The sequence below is a fragment of the Aquarana catesbeiana genome, linkage group LG02 (genome assembly GCF_042186555.1).
Source record: "Aquarana catesbeiana isolate 2022-GZ linkage group LG02, ASM4218655v1, whole genome shotgun sequence".
NCBI classification, from domain to species: Eukaryota; Metazoa; Chordata; class Amphibia; order Anura; family Ranidae; genus Aquarana; species Aquarana catesbeiana.
In genome coordinates, this window is record NC_133325.1 from 648,350,964 (window position 1) to 648,371,964 (window position 21,001).

A 21,001-nucleotide genomic window follows, 5' to 3' on the forward strand; every position below is an offset into this window, starting at 1 on the left:
TTGACAGTAGGATGACAGGAATCTTACTTCTCCGGACGCCCAATGGATGTGTGGGTTGTGGGCCTGCAGCCAGGGAATGCCCAGGATGATGGGAAACATAGGAGAGGTGATGGCATCAAGGATCAGCAGTTCCTTATGTTGGGAAAGAGTAGTAGCAGGTAAAGGCAGAGTCTCTTGCGTTACTTGTCCGGACCTGATGCGGGAGCCATCAGCAAGAAATACAGAGAGTCCATGGGCTTTAGTCCGTAAAGGGATGTTGTGTTGATTGGCAAAAGTTAAATCAATAAAGCAACTGCATGCTCTGGAGTCAATAATGGCGTTGACTGGAATTATCTCTTCTTGGAGCTGTAATGAGAGAGGAATGGCAAGGTGGGTAGAATTCGCAGACAAGGCAGAGAGACTGGTATGCACAGGAGATGGACACTTACTTATTTTAACTGGACAATTCTGAACATAGTGCCTGGTTCCTCCGCAATAGAGACACAGATTGAGTTGCCGACGTCGGGCACGTTCTTCGGAAGACAGAGCAGGTTGCATCAGTCCTAGCTGCATTGGTTCAGAGGTGTCAGGCGTGACATGAGCAGGATTCACACTGGGTGAGGGTAAGTAGCGTGCTGCAGGAACCAGAGCTTGTGCTGTCATCCAGGTTGGATGGGTCTGTTGAGCAGAGCGTTCAGATCGACGTTCTCGGAGGCGGCGATCGATCTGGATGGTTAAGGAGATCAAGGCCTCAAGAGTATTTGGGACACCCACTCGAGCAAGCTCATCTTTTAGTCCTTCAGATAGACCCAATGCGGAACTGGTGGCGCAGGGCCGCATCATTCCACTGTGTGTCCGCGCTCCAACGCCTGAAGTCAGTAACATAGTCCTCAGCGGGTCTGCGGCCTTGTTGGAGTGCGAACAGAGCTGATTCGGCTGTGGCAGTTAGTTGGGGGTCCTCATATAGTTGCGCCATGGCATCAAAGAAAGATGATAAAGATTGGGTCAGAGCAGAGTCCCCTTCAAGTAAACGGTGGGCCCAGGTCTGAGGCTCTCCTTGCAGGAGGGAAATTACAAATCCCACCTTGGTGACTTCCAGAGAGAAAGTTCGGGGCTGAAGGGCAAAAAAGAGCTGGCAGGCATTGCGAAAGGCCCGAAACTTAGCCCGGTCTCCGGAGAATCTTTCAGGAATAGGAACCCTCGGTTCAGGTGGAAGCATCACAACTGAAGGGGCAGGAACAGTCTGTGTTGGAGCTGCAGCTGAAGAGGAGGCCATAGGGTTATACCCTGCAAGATTCTGAACTTGTCCTTCCAGTCTGTTGTAGTTATCCTGAAGAGATTGCACTGCTTGAGTGAGAGCTGCCAGGTGCGTACATATTTCTTTCATTGGAGAGGTGTCTCCTGCAGGCTCAGTAATGGCTGCTTCGTACTGTTAGGTACCTGGTAGTAGAGCCTGACTTGTAGGAGAAGACCTCTCATACAACGCTGGTTCAGGAGCCACTGGAATGGGAACAGTGGTCTCCTGAGCGCAGAGGGGTAAGAGTGCCTGTTGGAGTAGAGTCTCTGATGCTGAAGAAGGGTAGAGATCCCTCAGGGATGGCTGGACTGCAGATCAGATGGAGACTGGAGGCAGCAGGCTGGAACACTGCAGTTGCAGAGATCACTGAAGCTGAAGCTGATGGTGCAACAGCAATGACAAACAGCAGGCACAAGCAAGGTCAGACAGTCCGGGTCAGCAGGTAGGTGAGACAGGCAATAACGACAGGCAGAGGCAGAGTCGGTAGATAAGCAGCAGTCGGCAACGGTATCAGGGTGGAGCAGTAGAATAGTCAGGCAGGCCGGGTCGGGTAGGAGCAGGACGGATGGTCAGACAAGCCGGGTCAAATCAGGAACAAACAATCAGGTGCAGGTTACAGGAATCACAGAGCTGAGATGAAGCAGCAATGTGCCAGTGGCACAGGGGAACCTTTAAGTGCTCTTTGGCGCCAAAACGGCGCTAACGCGAACGCGCGCGCGCCCGTGCGCGCGTGCGAGTTCACGCGTGCACACAAGCGCCGCGCGCCCGAGCGCCGCGCACCCACGTGTGCCTGAGCGCCGCGCTGATGCCTGGAAACAGCAGGACTTTGCTGTAATGCTCGTACAGGGGCGTGCCGGCGCATAGGCGCATGCAAACGCCCAGGTCTGGCGCCGGCGGTTCCCTGACAAATCCCCTCAGCATTCCTCAACCCACTAAGATGAAATTCCTCATTGACACCTTTTTGTTTGTTAAAATTGTCTTTATTTAGTTAAAAAAAATGTATGTTTAATTTTTTCACAAACTTCTGTAGGTGAAAGTACTGAATTTCTTCACGTTAACCTGGTGAAAAAAATTGAGCCCTAACTCAATTTCCAACTCAGCTTCCGTTAAAACTGCATTACTTAAGTTGAAAATGCCAGCCCCTAATTGTCTCGCTTCCTTTTTCTTTCTCCTTCCTCCTCTCTTACCTCTTCTACTCTTATTTCCCCTCTTAATGGTTCCCTTTCCTCCATTATGTACCCCTCCCTATCAGTTTCTTGGTACTGTTCTCTGTAATTCAGTGATTGAGTCCAATTCCTTCCGTATGCTCCCATTCCCCTGTACTGATTCACCTGATAATAACCTTGATTCGGTGGTGGCATACCTCCACTGCTGCTGTATTCCTGATAATTTCCTTCCTCTTTCCCATACAAACCCCATGTACGATTGAGTTGCATTCGAGAGAGGAGTTGGGAGCAGCAGCATAGAGGCTTTTCAGCTGGATGATTTTGCAGAGAGCGCTTCTGCTGGTTTATAATTTGACCAGCCATTGTTTCTGGTGAGTGATCTTTGGAGCATATGGTGAAGGAGCACAATGGGTGTTGGTGCACTTGGATAGATGTTTCACTGTTGATCACCATTTGGATTCATAAAAGTTCTATGTAGTTTTTTGAAAAGGACTTTTTTTGGTTATATATGAATTAACATTTATAATATTTTTTTGGACATTTATTAGATGTTTTTTTCTGCACTAAGCACTATTTACTGCACAGATTATTTGTTATATTTGCACATTTATTGACAGTTTGATTTCTTATCAATTATTGTTTATATTTTTGCAGCATTTTTATGGACATTTTTTAGATGTTTTCCTCTGCACTAAGCACTTTTTATAGCACAGATTTTTAGCACTTTGTCATATTTGTACATTATTGAGAGTTTGATTGCTCATCAATTATTGTTCACATTGAGGTGTCTCACCTGAAGACACTTTCATTATGTTTATTTAGTATGATTTATACACTACATAGTTCACATAGCCATATTTGTGATCAGGCATATTAGTGGGTCACTATATCTGGTTGAGATATTACAAGATTGTGCTGCTCTTTTTTTCTATGCAATCTATTTTTAGTTTTCACTGTTTAGATAGCAGCTGCATTCTTATTCAAATCCCCCAACAATTCCAATAATATTTTTGGCGCTGCATTCTCTTGCATTTTTAACATGAAATGAAACCATGTTAAGGTCACTGAGACCCAGAAGAAGATCCAGTGGGGATGATGGTGGGGGGACCTCGCAGACCGTAGAGATGAGGGTAGCAACTTCCTGCCAGTACCCATGAATGAAAGGGCAATCCCACCAAACGTGCTGTAAAGTGCCTATTTTGTTGCAGTTCCGCCAGCATTGAGGTGAGGTAGCTGGGTAGATCTTTGCCAATCTGGTAAAGTGCCATTTATGGAACAATTTTTGAATTGATTCCCAGTGGGAGATACAGTGTGATGCTCGAAGTGGAAGAGTCAATGCTTTGTGCCATATTATGGGTTTTGGTGGGGAGGTAGTAAAGGATGACCAGAAGTCAATAGAAGAAGACGAATGGTCTGTGGGAGGTGTCGTCAATATCTTGTATATCCCTGAGATTCCTTTTACTGCTGAAACGGGTGTTTCGTAGAATTTCAAAATATCAGCCATTGGAGCGTTGTCATTTAATATATTGGTTGAAGAGATGATAGAGCGAATCCGTAGGTATAAGAAAAAAGTTGATGTTGGGATGTCGAATAGATGTTGCAGCTGTAAGAACTAATGGATCCCTGATATAGACATCAGTTGGTGAGACCTTTCTGTGTCCAAGGTTTGATGGACAGGTCCGGCAATATCAGTTCCACTGCTTGGATGGGGAGTTTGGAAAAGATCGAGTTAGGTATTCCCTTAGCTTGTTGTGTGGAGGCCGTCCACACCCATAGAGCCGCTGTTATAGAGTGCAGAAACTGATGTTGTGGTTTTAAGTTGAGTAGGGTAGCCGATAGGGTGTGTTTCAGGTTTGTTGTAAGAGCTGCAGATTCAATTTGATACCATGTCTTCCTGGAGGTGGGTGACCACCATTCTTTAAGTTGGTCCAATACCACTGCCTTATAGTATGCATGGATGTTGGGGGCTCCCATTCCACCGTTTTGTACTGGTGATAAAAGAATGTTCTGCTTGAGTCTGGGTTTTTTCTGTTGCCAGATAAATGCATTGAGTAACCCTTGTAACTGATTTAATTGGGTGGAAAGCAGTGGTAGAGGGATTCTACGGAACAGATACAGAATATGAGGAAGCAGGTACATTTTGACTTGAGCTATTCTACCAGCCCATGAGACAGAGAAATTACTTTGGCGATGCGCATAAGCTTTTCTTGGAGCACGGCATAGTTCACTTTTATCAATGATTTGCTCGGGGAGGTTAGGTGAATCCCTAAATTTTGAAGTGATGAGTTCTTGGACCATGTGAAGGGTGTGTTTTTCGTTATGAACTGTTTGGTCTGTTGATCTATCCCTAAGTTTAGCATAGTGGATTTACTGTTATTAATTTTGTAAAGAGATATTAGGCTGAATTTTTCAGGAGTTTTGAGAACGTTTGGAAGGGAGGATTCAGGTCTTGTTAGAGTGATGATAACATCGTCTGCATACAGGCCTATTTTGTGTTCCACGCCTCCTATGTCGATACCCAAAATGGTTGATGTAGATCTGATGGCTTGTGCAAGAGGTTCCATCACCATGGCAAAAATCAAGGGTGAAAGTGGGCACCCTTGCCTTGTGCCATTAGTGATGTTGAACGGATCTGATGTTATGTCTGACATCCAGACTCGGGCGCTTGGGGAGGAATACATATTTAGTATAGCTGTTAGAATAGTCCCCGACATCCCAAACTTGCACATTACTTTTTCCATGTATTTCCAATGAACTCTATGAAACGCCTTCTCTGCATCTAGTGAAAGGAAGAGAGAAGGCGTTTGTCTATGTTCCACCCATTGGATTTAATCAATGAGGCGTCTAGTTCCGTCTGAATGCTTGCCTGCCGGGTACAAATCCGACCTGGTCAGGATGTATGATTTGTGGGATGATTGTGGAGAGACACTGAGCTAGCAATTTTGTGTATAATTTGGTGTCTGTGTTTAACAGTGAGATTGGGCAATAATTTGCTGGACTGTCAGGGGATTTGCCTGGTTTGGGTAGGGTAACAATCAGGGCCTCTAGAGATTCCTTGGGAATTTTGCCCATAGTGGTATAATGATTAAAGGTGTTGCATAGATGTGGGGTCTGAGAAACATTTGTAGTATTCGTTTGGGAATCCGTCAGGACCTGGGGCTTTGTGGAGGGGCTTTGTGGAGGGGCAGTTTTTTTATTGTTTTGAGGATTTCCGTGGGAGAGAAAGCTGTAGAAATAGTTTCCAGTTGTGCAGTGGAAATAGAGGGAAGGTGTATAGATGAGAGGAAACTTTCAATGTCCTCCATTTCAGGTTGGGCTTCTTGATCTGAGTCTTTAAGATTATTTAGTTTGGCATAAAATGCAATAAACTCGTTTGCAACATCTAATGGGTCATGTACTCGTTTACCTTGGGAGTTAATCAGGGCCTGTATTTTTGTATTGGCATGGTGTTTTTTTCATTTGTCTGGCCCGGAACGCACCTGATTTGTTGGCTGAGGAATAGTAGTGGAGTTTAAGGCGTTTTATATAATATTCACATTTTTTATGTAGGTGTTCACTGAGTTAGTATCTAAAACTTTTCAGGTCGTTGGATATGGTACTGGATGTTTTTTGTTTGCTGACAAGGTCTAACGCTTAAATTTGCTGTAATAATTTTTCAGTAGTGGCTGCATGTTGCTTTTTTGCCTGTGCTCCGAATTTTATAAAAAGGCCACATAAGTAAGCTTTGTGCACATGCCAAATTATAGACTGGTCATTAACAGAAAATTGGTTATTGTCAAAGTAGCTATTAATCTCGGATCTCATTTCTTTCCAATTCTGGGTTAGTGAGCAGGGATGTGTTCAGTCTCCAAATAGTGTGTCGTATAGATTTGTTTCTGTTGAATAATGTGATCGATATCGGCGCGTGGTCAGACCAGGTAATTGTACCTATTTGCACTTCAGTGATTTTTTGTAGTAGGAATTTTTCTGTAAGGAACATATCAATCCGAGAGTAAGATTGCTGAGAGTTGGAGTAAAAAGTGTAATCTCGCTCCGTATCATGCGTGCATCTCCAGGGGTCATATAGGTCTTCAGTATGCAAGAGAGAGGACAATGTGGAGGACCTTCGTTTGCTTGGGTTAGACATGTCTAGTAAGTTATCAATGATTTCATTAAAGTCCCCACATAGCACTACTGGGCTGGATCTATAAGGTGCCATTTTAGAGAGTAGATTGTTGTAAAACTTGTTTTGGCCTGTGTTGGGTGCGTAAAGATTCACTAATGTGAGGCGTTGGTTCTCAGTTGTTGCAGAAAGAATCAAGTATCTGCCATCTTTGTCAGCTTCACAGTGGTGTAACTGAAAAGAGATGGACGAGCTAATTGCTATCAGCTAATTGCTATCATCACCCCTCTCTTTTTGGTGGGGGCATTGGCATAGAAGCAGTGTGGGTAACGTTTGTGTGTGTATCGTGGGGCCTTGTCTTTGGTGAAGTGCGTTTCTTGTACGCAGAATATGTCTGCTCTATGTGTCAGCTCTTCTTTCCATAGGAGATTGCGCTTAAAGGGGGAATTCAGGCCTTTGGCATTTTAGCAGGGAATGTCCTGGGATGGGGATGAAGGGACCGAGATCACACTTACAAATTATTCAACTTAAGGTCTTGTAATGGAAATAAAGGAGTGTACAGGTATACTGAGAAGGACAAATAAAAATTATGTTATGTCACTAGGTATATTTTACGGAACTGTACTAAATATAGCAAAGGTGATTCAATTCAGTAGTATACAGATCAATCAAGAAGGGAAATACTCAAAAAGAGAGTAACCAAAGAGAAGAGAAAAAAAAAAGAAAGACAAAAAAAAAGGATAAAATTAACAACAATAACGAGAATATCAGTGTGCGTGGCACACTATAACCTGAGGGAGTGAGGTTAACACTAAATCAGTGTCCACATAGGATCCTATGAGTGCTCGTGATCGAAGGCCTTTGGGTTGTGGTGGTTGTCGTCTCGATCAGGTGCCCGGTTCTGGAATGGTGTGGAGTGTGAATGGGAGTCCATGCAGTCATTTGTGGCAAGAGGGAGGGAGGGAAAAAACCCCAGTAGGTCAATTTTTTGTACCCTTCCTTGGGAGTGTGAATGGGGACCATTTGTTGTTGGTATGTCACCAGGAATTTGGTCGGGAAACCCCACTTGTAAGTGATTTTTTTTTCCTGTAAAATGGTGGTAATGGGGGTGAATGCTCTTCTCATATCCATGGTGACTTTGGAGAGGTCATTAAACAGGAGGACATTTGTATACGGTGCTGGTAGTGGTTTAGTGGATTTGGCCGCCTGTAAAATTTGCTCCTTTACATGAAAGTAATGCACTCTTGCAAGAATATCCCTCGGGATGTCCGGGAATAGGTGCGCAGGTTTGGCGATTCTGTGCGCCTGGTCAATTGTAATTTCCCGTGCATTCAAACGAGGCAGTAATCGTGAAAACAACTGTTGCAAGTAAGGAGTAATTTCATTCGGTTTGACAGATTCAGGGATACCTCTAAATTTTATATTGTTCCTCCTGGAACGATCTTCCAAATCTGCCAATTTCAATTTTATGTGGTGTATTTCGGATGCATGGTGCTCATGTGCATCCAATAATGCATTTTGGGCTCTGACATGGTCATGCATGCTCTCTTCAAGCATAAGTGCTCTTCCTTCTAGGCAGTCTACCCTGTCATGCATTTGGGAGACAGAGAGTTGTAATTCCTTGTGGAGATCTTTTTGCAATGTGAGGAGCAGTGATTTTAGCATGGATTCTGTAACAGGATTATCTGAAGCAGGGACGGCTGCCCAAGCTGGAGTGTGTGTTGTATCAGTGTCCCTGTCTGTCCACTGGTGCTTCTTGGGCTGGGGCTCTTTGCTGGTGGAGAGGGCTGGGGAAGAAGCCAGCCTCTTACCTCTGTCTATGTTGGTTTGGGGAGCTGCAGCGTCTGGGGAGGGTATGGTGTCCATCTACTCTCTGTTCATATTGTCCCCAAATGATAGTGCTCGGAGTTACTCTTGTAGGGGAGCCGAACGGCGCTCCTCATCTGCAGCGGTGCGGGATATGCCTGAGGCATTGTTACCGGAGCCGGCGCCATCTTGGGCCTCGTTCATGGCCGAGCTGGAGTAGTAATCAGTGACGCGGCATGGTGCGGGTGGTTTATTCCGCCGTCTAGACATGCCCAGGATGGTCACGGATCCCTTCCCCCACCATGTAGCCGGATCGGGGTCAGAAGGTTGCCTTTAGTTGCTGTGGATCCTTAGCAGTGGAACGGAGCTCTGGGTTCAGGCGTCCATTCCTCTCCGCGGTAGGCCATGCCCCTGCTTCCCAGATTTTTTTTATATGAACATTAATAATTAGCTCTGCATGGTTTGAGATTACCAGGTCCAGCACAGCATCATTCCTAGTTGGGGCCTTTATGAACTGTACCATAAAATTGTCTTGTAATGGGTTTATACATTTTTGCCCTTTAAATAATCATGCAGTGCCATTACTCCAGTCAATTTATGGGTGGTTAAAATATCCCATTATTATTACTGTGTCAGCCCTTGTAGTCTTTTCTATGTGTGCAAGGAGCTGAGTCTCCACCTCCACATTAACACTGGGTGGCCTATAACAAACACCAATGATTACCTTTATAGTACACACAACCATGTGCAGATCTACCCCTTAATGCTTCAGCCTTTTCATACTCTCCATCAACTAGGATCTCGCTTTGAGATCACTTCTCACATATCGACAGACCCCACTGCCTTTCTGTTTTACCCTGTTTCTCCGAAAGAGAGCATAGCCAGGAATATTTATGACCCACTCGTGTGAAGAATGAAGCCAAGATTCAGCAATACAAATTAAATCATAGTTCTCTTCATGCACCAAAGCTTCCAGCTCACCTATTTTGCTTGGCAGACTTCTGGCATTGGTGAACAAACACTATAACCACTTCAGTTCTCAAATCTGTTTACCCTCTATGGACCAGACCATATTTCACATTTATGCTGTGTGTCTGTTTAACCACTTGACCACTGGGCACTTAAACCCCCTTCCTAACCAGACCAATTTTCAGCTTTCGGTGCTCTCACACTTTGAATGACAATTCCTCAGTCATACAATACTGTACCCATATAAAATTTTTGTCCTTTTTTTCAAACAAATAGAGCTTTCTTTTGGTGGTATTTAATCACCGTTGGGTTTTTTATTTTTTGCGCTATAAAAGAAAAAAGACTGAAAATTTGGTAAAAAAATGAATTTTTTTTTGTTTCTGTTATAAAATTTAGCAAATTAGTAATTTTTCTTCGTAAATTTTGGCCAAAATTTATACTGCTACATATCTTTGGTAAAAATAAGTACAACTTGGTGTATATTATTTGGTCTTTGTGAGTGTTAGAGAGTCCAAATGCTATGGTGCCAATATCTGAAAATTGATCACACCTGAAGTACTGACGGCCTATCTAATTTCTTAAGGCCCTAACATGCCAGAAAAGTACAAATACCCCCCAAATGACCCCTATTTGGAAAGAAGACATTCCAAGGTATTTAGAAAGATGCATGGTGAGTTTTTTGAAATTGTCATCTTTTCCCACAATTCTTTGCAAAATCAAGATTTTTTTTTTTTCTTTTTTTTTTTTTCACAAAATTGTCATATTAGAAGGTTATTTCTCACACACAGCATATGCATACCACAAATTACACCCCAAAACACATTCTGCTATTACTCCCGAGTATGGTGATACCACATGTGTGAGACTTTTACACAGAGTGGCCACATACAGAGGCCCAACATGCACGGAGCACCTCCAGGCGTTCTGGAGCACCCAGGCCAATTCTTATATTTCTCTCTTACATGTAAAAATAATAATTTATTTGCTAGAAAATTACATAGAACCCCAAAACATTATATATATTTTTTTTAGCAACGACCCTAGAGAATACAATGGCGGTTGTTGCAACTTTTTATCTCGCACGGTATTTGCGCAGCAATTTTTCGAACGCTTTTTTTTGGAAAAAAAACAGTTTTGTGCTTTAAAAAAAAATAAAACAGTAAAGTTAGCCCAATGTTTTTGCATAATGTGAAAGATAAAGTTACGCCGAGTAAATAGATACCTAACATGTCACCCTTCAAAATTGCACACGCTCGTGGAATGGTGCCAAACGTCGCTACTTAAAAATCTCCATAGGTGATGCTTTAAAATTTTTTACTGGTTACATGTTTTGAGTTACAGAGGAGGTCTAGGGCCAAAATCATTGCTCTCGCTCCAACGTTCGCAGTGATACCTCACATGTGTGGTTTGAACACCGTTTTCATATGTGGGCGGGACTTACATATGTGTTCGCTTCTGCATGCGAGCACACGGACATGGGCGCTTTAAACATTTTTTTTTTTTTTTTTTATTGTTTATTTTACTTTATTTATTTTAGTTTGACACTTTTTCCCCCCAAAAAAAATTTTTGATCACTTTTATTTCTATTACAAGGAATGTAAACATCCTTGTAATAGGAATATGGCATGACAGGTCCTCTTTACAGTGACATATGGGGTCAATAAGACCTCACATCTCACCTCTAGGCTGGGAAGCCTGAAATAAAAAAAAAAAAAAACGATCTTGGCTTCGATCGTAGCGGTGAGTCGGTAGAAGCACCGGAGGGTGGCGGGAAGGGGGGGGGCGTCCCCTCTCGCCTCCGGTAAGAACGATCAAGCAGTGTAACAGCCACTATGATCATTCTTATGGTGTAGGAAATCGCCGGCTGAAAAAGCTGATATCTGAATGATGCCTGTAGCTGCACCCATCATTCAGATATCCCCGCTCAAAGTCAAGGATGTCATATGACTGTGGGCGGGAACTGGTTAAAAATTGCGGGGTATTGCAGAGTATTGTGGAGTAGTGCAGGGTATATTGCAGAGTATTGCTGGGCATATTGCAGAGTATTGTGGGGTATATTGCAGAGTAGTGCCGTGTATATTGCAGAGTAGTGCCGTGTATATTGCAGTGTAGTGCCGTGTATATTGCAGAGTAGTGCTGGGTATAATGCAGAGTATTGCGGGGTATAATGCAGAGTATTGCGGGGTATTATGCAGAGTATTGCAGGGTATTATGCAGAGTATTGCAGGGTATTATGCAGAGTATTTCGGGGTATTATGCAGAGTATTTCGGGGTATTATGCAGAGTATTTCGGGGTATTATGCAGAGTATTGCGGGTATTATGCAGAGTATTGCGGGTATTATGCAGAGTATTTCGGGGTATTATGCAGAGTATTGCGGGGTATTATGCAGAGTATTGCGGGGTATTATGCAGAGTATTTCGGGGTATTATGCAGAGTATTGCGGGGTATTATGCAGAGTATTGCAGGGTATTATGCAGAGTATTGCTGGGCATATTGCAGGGATGGCTGAGCATGGAGGGATGGATGGATGTGACTGCAATTGTCACTGAGCACCGCTGTGGGCACTACACATGCAGCCCACAGCGGTGCTGCTATCCGATCCCTCCCCCTCTCCCCTCGCACTGTACCGATCGGTACAGAGAGGGGCGGGAGGAACCGGCGTCATGACATGACGCCGGTCTGTTGACATGTGATCGCTCCGTCATTTGACGGAGCGATCACATGGTAAACGGCCGCGATTAGCGGCCGTTTACCGTGATCCGTGATGCGCCGGGTCCTCTGGACCCGGCGGTCACGGAAGTTCTCGGGTGCGCGCCCCAGGGGGCGCGCGAGAGCAGTATTCTGGGAGGACGTCCCACGGACGTCCACCCAGAACTAGCCGACCGCGCTGCAGCCGTCTTTCGGCTATGGCCCGGTCGGCAAGTGGTTAAGAGTCTATAACTTTGTAATTAATAATAATAAAGAATTGATACATATATTGTTTTTTGGGCATTCTCATGACCCTAAAGTTCTCTGAGAATTGTTTATCATTTATTTGTATTTTAAGGGGAAAAAGAGTAAAACTCTGAAAAAAAATATATATTTGTTCACGTTTGATCAGTAATATTTTGAACACAAAATTACAGCATTACATTTTTTGGTACAAAGCATGTTAAAGTTATTTACAAAAGAAACAAAGTTTTTTTTTTCCATACATTTCATTTTCCTCATAATGCATCAGTAATTTATAGTTCTTACTGATTTAAAATAAAATAGATATACCCTAAACCACGTATTTTTAACAGTAAATCCTTAATGATAACACTGTATATATGTGCTGTATAAAAAATGTTTCCAGAAAATTATTTAAAATAGAAACATGGATCAGGAGATGAAACTGTTAAATAGTGATTATACATGGTGAAATGAAAGGGTTAAGTAGTACAAAAATAGAACATATCCTGGTTAATTATGTGTTAACTCCCTGTGCACACAATAAAAACTTTCCTCTGTCAGCTGCAGCTCTCTCACTCACAAATCTGCCTTAAAGGGAATGCAGGAGATAAGATAGCTACTGTGTTACTTGATTGTTGTTGTTTTGGCTTAAAATGTTACATTGAATTCTCACGGGGATTGTCTGTCAGAGTGATCATTCAGTGAGGAAGGCTTCAGACTAGCTCCCAGTCATAAGATCTCACGGGCTGTGCACAGTAGCTGAGTAGAAGGAGATAAGAAAATATAAGTGCAAGGCGTACAAGACACATCCTGTGTACAGAGGAGGCAGTTTTATGGATGTTTGTAAGATGCCCAAGGTAGGCAACTAGTTAATACTTTGTCACATTTTGCACACGTATTTTGAATATTTTTTATTTTAGTACAAGTAGTACCATTTCCAATGGTTGTTTGTAACATGGGAGACTTCTTATCACCTGCCATAGCCTTCCCCCCATCTTTCCCCATTCCATCCACCAATAGGGACTGACTTGTTAGTCCCATTATAATTTAAGTTTCCCTCCCCCCTCAATCCCAGTTTAAATACTCCCCCAGCACAACAACATTGACCTATATATAATTATGTATTTAATAGAATGTTGTTATGGCATTGTTTGTATGTTTCACCTTTACAGTTTCCCCCTCCTTATTTACCAGTTTTCTAAAATAACAAATGTCATTAGGCCATCCTTCCAAAACCTATAATCTTACCATATTTGGAAGACTTTGTATACAGAAAGTGAGGGAAAATCCACAATTTTTAGCTACAGCCAGAGCAGCAATACAATGGGGAGACTTGTTTCAGTGACTCACTTTCTCACTTCCTGTTGTGTTTTCAGGATAGCACGTGATATCTCTCAAAAAAATTACAGGGGGTTTAGCTGCTCCCTCCTTTATCCAAAATGTAAAAAAAAAAAAAAAGGCTTCAAATATAATTTAGCAAGCTAGAAAATAATTAGCTTGAATTGTTGGCTACACTTTTCACATGATCATTGTTCTCTGCATTGCTGTACTGAATATTCTTATAAGTATAAACTGTATGTGCTAAATCTCACCTTTATAGAATTATAAGAAGATGCTTATCAATTGCTTTAATCACATGCACAGCCTGTCAGACCCATATGCCGTGTAAGAAAACAACAAGCTTTTTGTTGATGCCAAATCACGTCTGCTAATATAAAGCAATTTATTTATGCTGTCATTTACATGCACGCACAGTCAACATGAGTCCCCTGAGTATCAGCTGCTTTGGGAAATCTGAAAATGTGATCCACATGGAAGTTATGTATAGCCGCCAATAAACCATACTGTATATACTCAGCTTTAAGAATGTTATATCTAATATCAACAGTTATTTTATTAAAAAAATATCATTTAATTTATTTTAAGAAAATTATTCTTCTAGAAAATCACATTATTCACCCTAGTATTTTCTACTTACTTTCCATCTCTGAGCTGAAGGCATCGCCTTATTGTTTCCCATTTGCTTGACTGCATAATTTCACTACTCCAATATGCATGAGTTGATGCTTTCTTCTACTATCTTCTCGGATACAGTTTCTTACATTTCAGAAAGTCAAGGCAAAACCCAATCTTTTATCTTGAAAATTACTGCTGCTTCTCCGTGCCTTTTTTGTGCAATTTGATGGCTAAAATATACAGACAATATTAAATAAATGCCAGCTCACGATTCTGAGTATTCTATTTTGCCAGGCTCCTTTTTTTATGCTCGTGACTCATACTGATTCATAATGTAGTTTATCTTTGCAAGGAAAATTCTTTTATTCAAGCAGGCTATATCTTCTTGTATACACAGTAAATCCTAAAGAACGGTAAACATTTTTAATTAAAAATACATACATTAAAACAAATATTTGTATATTAATCACTGTTGAGGAGCTTGCATTGTGACTAACAGCACATGGGACCCCTGCTACTCTCGCTGGTTGATGTCACATAAGGACTTAGCTAAGTCCAAATAAGAAAGGGGCTTGTGTAATTGGAAGCCACTGGTGAACTTATCATGGCCTTACAGCTGCATCCTGTGACCTTCCTGTAACATATTCTAGGAGGCAAACCCAGAGTTCCGGGAGGTAAAGGTAAATGGGTTCAATTGTCCTTAGTAAAAATAGACACTATTAGAAGAATGGGGAGGAAAAGAAAAATAAGATGTGCAAAGAATAAAAAGCCTGACATTGTGTATATGTTTGTAGATTGCTATTACTAAAAATTTCTAAAGGTACATTTGTTGTAATTTGTATGATGGGGTAAAGTCCCTCCTTAATGCCAGCAAGACGTGGCACATAATCCATACACTGAATTGAAGAGATACTCGGCAGGAGGTAGAACAGATTCACTTATCATGGTCCAGTATTTCACAGCAACCAATTGGAAGTTATTTTACTAAGATCAGATAAGTACTGAAACATGAGTTCTTATCATTTGCTATGGGTATTACACTTCACAGTTATGGGACGTACACACGGTCGGACTTTTCAGCTACAAAAGACCGACAGCCTATCCGACAGACTTTCCACAGACTTTCAACGGACTTTTGATGGACCTTTGGCGGACTTTCTAACGACCGGACTTGCCTACACAGGATCACACCAAAGTCCGACGGATTCGTACGTGATGACGTACACTGGACTAAAATAAGTCAAAAAGCAAATTTATTGATGATGATTTCACAAATACATACCTCCCAGGTTTCTGCAGCATCTAAAAAAGGTCCTGCAGTTGATCTCCTCCAATGCAGGATCCCAAAAGAGTGAGCAGAAGCTTTTTCTTCTCTTTTCAGGAGGAGGGGGGATCTGGGCATTACAATGGTTTATGTGTAGGTCACTTTGGGATGGTGTCTCCTTTGGATTTCCTGTGACATCACTGACTACCAGTCCCTATTTGGTATTAGTCTAAATATAGACAATAACATCAGATTATCAGCATGACAAAATGCCCCAAAAGGCTTACCAGTGAATTTACCACAGAATCCTTTTTAAATCCCTCCTGATGACTTAGCAGTTTGGCCCTATGGTCCTGGGTTCAAATCAAATCAGGGAAACCCTCTGCAAATTGTTTCTAAGTTTTGTCCCTGTCAGGATGGGTTTCCTCCCACAGTCTAAAAACATACTGCTAGGTTCACTGATTATCTCCCCAAATTAGCCGTAGTACATGTATGATTGCAGTACGGACATTAGATTATAAGCTCTGTTGGGGGACAGGGACTGAAGTGAAGGCTGATATATAGTCTGCAAAGCAGGGTGTAATTTGTTGGTGTGATGCAAATATGAAAAATAATGAAAGTATGTTAGACTACAGAAAGATCTTTGGATTCATATGAGTATGGTGATCATGTTTAATTGAACATAAAATTGTGACACACTTTTCAGAGTCTTCAAAATATGTCATGTACACCATAAATGACTGTCTACATACATGCTTTATTTACTTCAACATCAGCAAGTAACTATATAAAACACTGTAAATCCAATATTCTAATGTTATTCTTTAATGTTATATCAACAAAAGCTGTATGCATTGACAAGCACTATGACCTTGCATGGGATTCATACACCAAATTATGTGATGGGCTGGCACCACATTTGTCAGGTATGTATTATGCTAGCCTGTCTTCTCCCTGTTCCCCTATTTTTTTTTCAGACAGCTTAGAGGGTCTGTTGGTAAGCAAAATTGGTAAAGGAAAACAAAATTACATAATTTGTCTAAAACAAAGTAATCTCTGCTCTGTTTTGGAAGAAGCTGAACAGTAAGATTCTCTGTGCATGAGGGAGTAAAACCAAGCAGCTGACAGAACGGCCTTTAACTGCTGCTTCTGTAACCCGCTTCTACCAAATCATTGATGTAGTTTAAAGATTCTCGGTTGAATAGCTTTATGTATGAAAAATTATCTGCACCTGGCTATTTTTACTGTTTATGATCACAGACTCTCTGAGCTGGCTAAGAGCAGGGCTACCAACTGCATGTGTTGCTAAAGAAAAATATTTTAAACATTTGCAGATGGATTCATTTATGAATAATAATTCCAAATACACTTCAAAAGTTCTTTTAGCTAGAGGATTTTGTCCTCTGTTTGCTCTTGACAAATAATCTTAATATTGCTTTGACATCAATTTTCGAAGCATAGTACTGTGGCTGTGCCCCTTGGGGCAGTAAAACATATTTTATCTTTCTTCACTTCCATCACTGTTGGATGATATTTGTTATCACTTCCCTCCTGAGAATATAGCTTTATACAACTGACCCAAGATGTTCTGCGTGCCGGAACGCACACTTAGTAGCATATATTTTTCCATTTTTGTACAGTATGGGTTTGATTTACTAAAACTAGAGAGTGCAAAATCTGGTGCAGCTGTGCATTGTAGCCAATCAGCTTCTAGCTTCAGCTTGTTCAATTAAGCTTCAACAAAAAAACCTAAAAGCTGATTAGTTTCTCTGCAGAGCTGCACCAGAATTTGCACTCTCCAGTTTTAATAAATAATTCCCTATATCTTTTCTCTTCTATTTCATATGTAGCCAAAATGTATTTTAATAGTTCTAATTTTCAAAGTTGGATGGGAGAATACTCTTGTGAAACATGCTGTGTGTTCAAGTTAGAACTGGACTTTTATGCCCTTGCCACTGTCCTATGTTGCCCAGCTCTGCTTCCCTGGCAGAATAAAACTTTAGAAGAAATTCCACAAAAATAATTTATGTGGATGATCCTGCTTTAAGGTTTAGGGGCAAAACAATATATCATAGATATATCAGAGGATTTATATATTTTTAGGATGTTAACCTTAATCTTTGTAATAAAATATGGAGGATTGGAGCACTTGGTTTGGCTACAGTAAAGTCTCATGGGAGAAATATTTTTTTTGGTAAATTTACACATGACACAGATGTAGGGGAAAGTAGGAGTTCCCCTTTAACACTAGTCACTTCACTCAGTAGGTGGGCTGGTATCCATTGTCCTGCCCTCTTACTTTATATTTGGGAGGGAAAGATAATTCACTCTCTTTTCTCTACAGAGAAAGATGTCCATCTAGAGTGAGAGAGCTTCCCCTAAAGCTTGGGGAGAAGGCCTATGGCCTGGGATTAAGTCTCAATGGGATAATGAGTGAATACACCACAGTAACTTAGTGAATAGTGGGACTGTTTCCAGTATATATACTCAGCTTTACCCTAGGATTTTTAATTGTAAATTGTTGTTCTGCATCTTATACCAAATTGTGGATAGTTGATGGGCTACACCCTGTATTCTGCTATTGTATGGACTGTTATACTTTCACATACTAATAATAAGTAAAGTTTCAAGCAAAAGAATCAGCTTGTTTCAGTATTGTCTTAGCTGGTATCCGGGCAGTGTATAATATGTAGTTTCCCTATTATTGTTCTGTACTTTGTGTGAAGAAGAACAAATTCAGTTAAAGAGTGGAGGCATGTTAACTGTGTGGTGCTTGGTGCATTCTGATCGACCTCAGGCCAGGTGGTGGTTGGAGAAACAGAGTCACCCACCTGGTCTCTCAGGTATCACTCGTCAGGTGACTTGAGCCTCCGTGTAACATGGCCCCTGAGTTTTCAGATGGACTTTCGGAGCCCTGACCTAGATTTTTATTATTATAAAAGATTTATAAAGCGCCAACAGTTTGCGCAGTGCTTTACAACATGAGGGTAGACAGTACAATTACAATACAATTCCATACAGGAGAAATCAGAGGGCCCTGTTCATTAGAGCTTACAATCTAGAAGGGAGGGTCAAGTGATACAAAAGGTAATAACTGTAAGGTATGAGCTCATGGAGAAAATAAAAGTACAGTTGTTAGGTGGGAGCAGTATTGGCTTCTCTGAAGTGAAACATTTTCAGGTATCGCCAAAAAGTGGATAGTGTTGGAGATAGTCGGACAGGTTGAGGTAGGAAATTTCAAAGATAGGGAGAGGCTCGGGAGGTGAGCATGAGAGGAGGTGCCAATGAGGAGGGAGTTGCAGTAGTCAAGGCAAGAGATAACCAGAGAGTGGATTAGGAGTTTTGTGGTGTCATTGGTTAGGAAGGGGCATATTTTGTAGAAGCTGCAGAGGTTGAGGGGGCAAGTTTTGGAAAGTGGTTGAATGTGAGGCCGAAAAGAGAGTTCAGAGTCCAGGACTACACCTAGCACCCTGGCATGTGGGGATGGGCTGATGGTTGTGCCATTGATCTTGACAGAGAAGTCAGGGGAAGGGGCACATAGGGAAGGAAATATTATGAGCTCGGTTTTGGACTGGTTGAGTTGAGGAAGTGGTGTGACATCCAGGCTTATATGTCAGTTAGTAAATTAGTGATGCGTTAGGAGACTGATGTTGTGAGCTGAGGGGTAGAGAGATAGATTTTGGTGTTGTCCATGTAGAAATAATATTGAAAGCCATGGAAGGCTATCAGCTGCCCCAGGGAGGAGGTGTAAATTGAGAACAGGAGAGGTCCAAGAAAAGAACCTTGGGGGACCCCGATGGAGAAAGGAAGAGGAGAGGAGGAAGTAGAATTGTAAGTGACACTGAATATGCGGCGTGATAGGTAGGATGAAAGCAAGCAAAGAGCACAGTTCTGGAGACCAAAGGAGTGGAGTTTTTTGAGGAGGAGGGGGTGGTCAGCCGTATCAAAGGCAGATGAAAGGTCCAGAAGTAAGAGTACAGAGAAGTATCTATTGTTTTTTGATGCTAGTAAGTTGTTTGTGAGTTTTAGGGGAGCAGTTTCTGTGGAGTGTTGAGGGTGAAATCCAGCACAAGGATAATAGACTGGCATTGCCACTCCCAAAACATAGACTGGGTTTCTATTGAAAATGCATCCTCTCCTCTCCCTCTCAGATTCTTACCATGGATCCAAAAAACTCTATATCCATTGTCCATAAAAACCCAAACCTTCACGGCACAACTTTACAAATATTCCACCTAACTGCACACATTCATGGCATAGCTTCAATTCCTGGCCCTCTTACCAGGATTACAGACAACCCAGAATTTAGCCCTGGTCTTCATTGCAAAGAGTTTCCTACTACCTCTGAGGGCTCGCCACTATTAGTTTCACATTGTATGCAGGCAGGAATAATTAAATCTAAGGAAAACCTACAAACCTTATGTAAGGATCAGACTCTCCCTCAATGGACATAGCTACAACTTAGCAGCTTTCTGAACAAACATAAATCTAAACACCTCTTCTCCAAAACACCCACATAATTAGAAACCACATGTCTGAATGCTACACCGACAAAGAAAACTACCTCTCTAGCGTATTCCTGGCTACAAACACACAAGAACAAATATAGTCTTAATCTCAAAACTAAATGGGTAAAAACTCTAGATAGAAGCCTTACAGATTCTAGTGCATAAATGTTCAATTAGTACCAAACTCCAAGAAACCTCATACAAGATTCTTACCCAATGGTATAACACACCATACAAAATACATTCTTGGTTCCCACAATACTCTAACGCTTGCTGGAGGTGCAAGGCTGGCGGTAGTTCTTTGATACACATCTGGTGGTAATGTCCCATGATATCTGATTTTTGGAAAAAAATATGTGACATGACTAAAAAGATTACAGGGACAAACATTGAACTAGACTCAGCTTTCTGCCTTTTGAAATATTTCCACACAACCTTTGAGATGCTACAAAAGCTCACTATCCAGACTTATGATGCAGCAAAAGTTCTTATCTCCAGAGCATGGAAAACCACATACACACCTATGCTTAAAGATTGGTTATCTGAAATTAGCAATGTTCATGTAATGGAAGAAACAATGGCTATTGCATATGACCGTCTTAACTCACATCATAAGGTCTGGAACACGTGGGTTTTATATAGATATTCTGATGAATATAAATAGATCATGGAGCCATGAAAGGAAACCCTCAGTAATCTTCATTCTGATTGTGTACTACCATAAACTCTGAATGTATGGTCTAAAATGGTACCTTGTTTGATTTAGGTCTTATGTCATGTACTAATGACTTAAGAACCCTTTGTCCGTACCCCCCCTTTCTTTTCCCCTTCTTCCCCCAAATTCTCCCCCCCCTCCTGATATTTCAGATTACCTATTTGGATATGACATAATACTGTGTAAATTTATACACATATATACATATTAATGTATAAAACTGTTTGCTTACATACTCCTTTGTTATGTGTATACATTGTACAACTTGTATTTCTTTAAAAAATTACAATAAAATAGATTGTT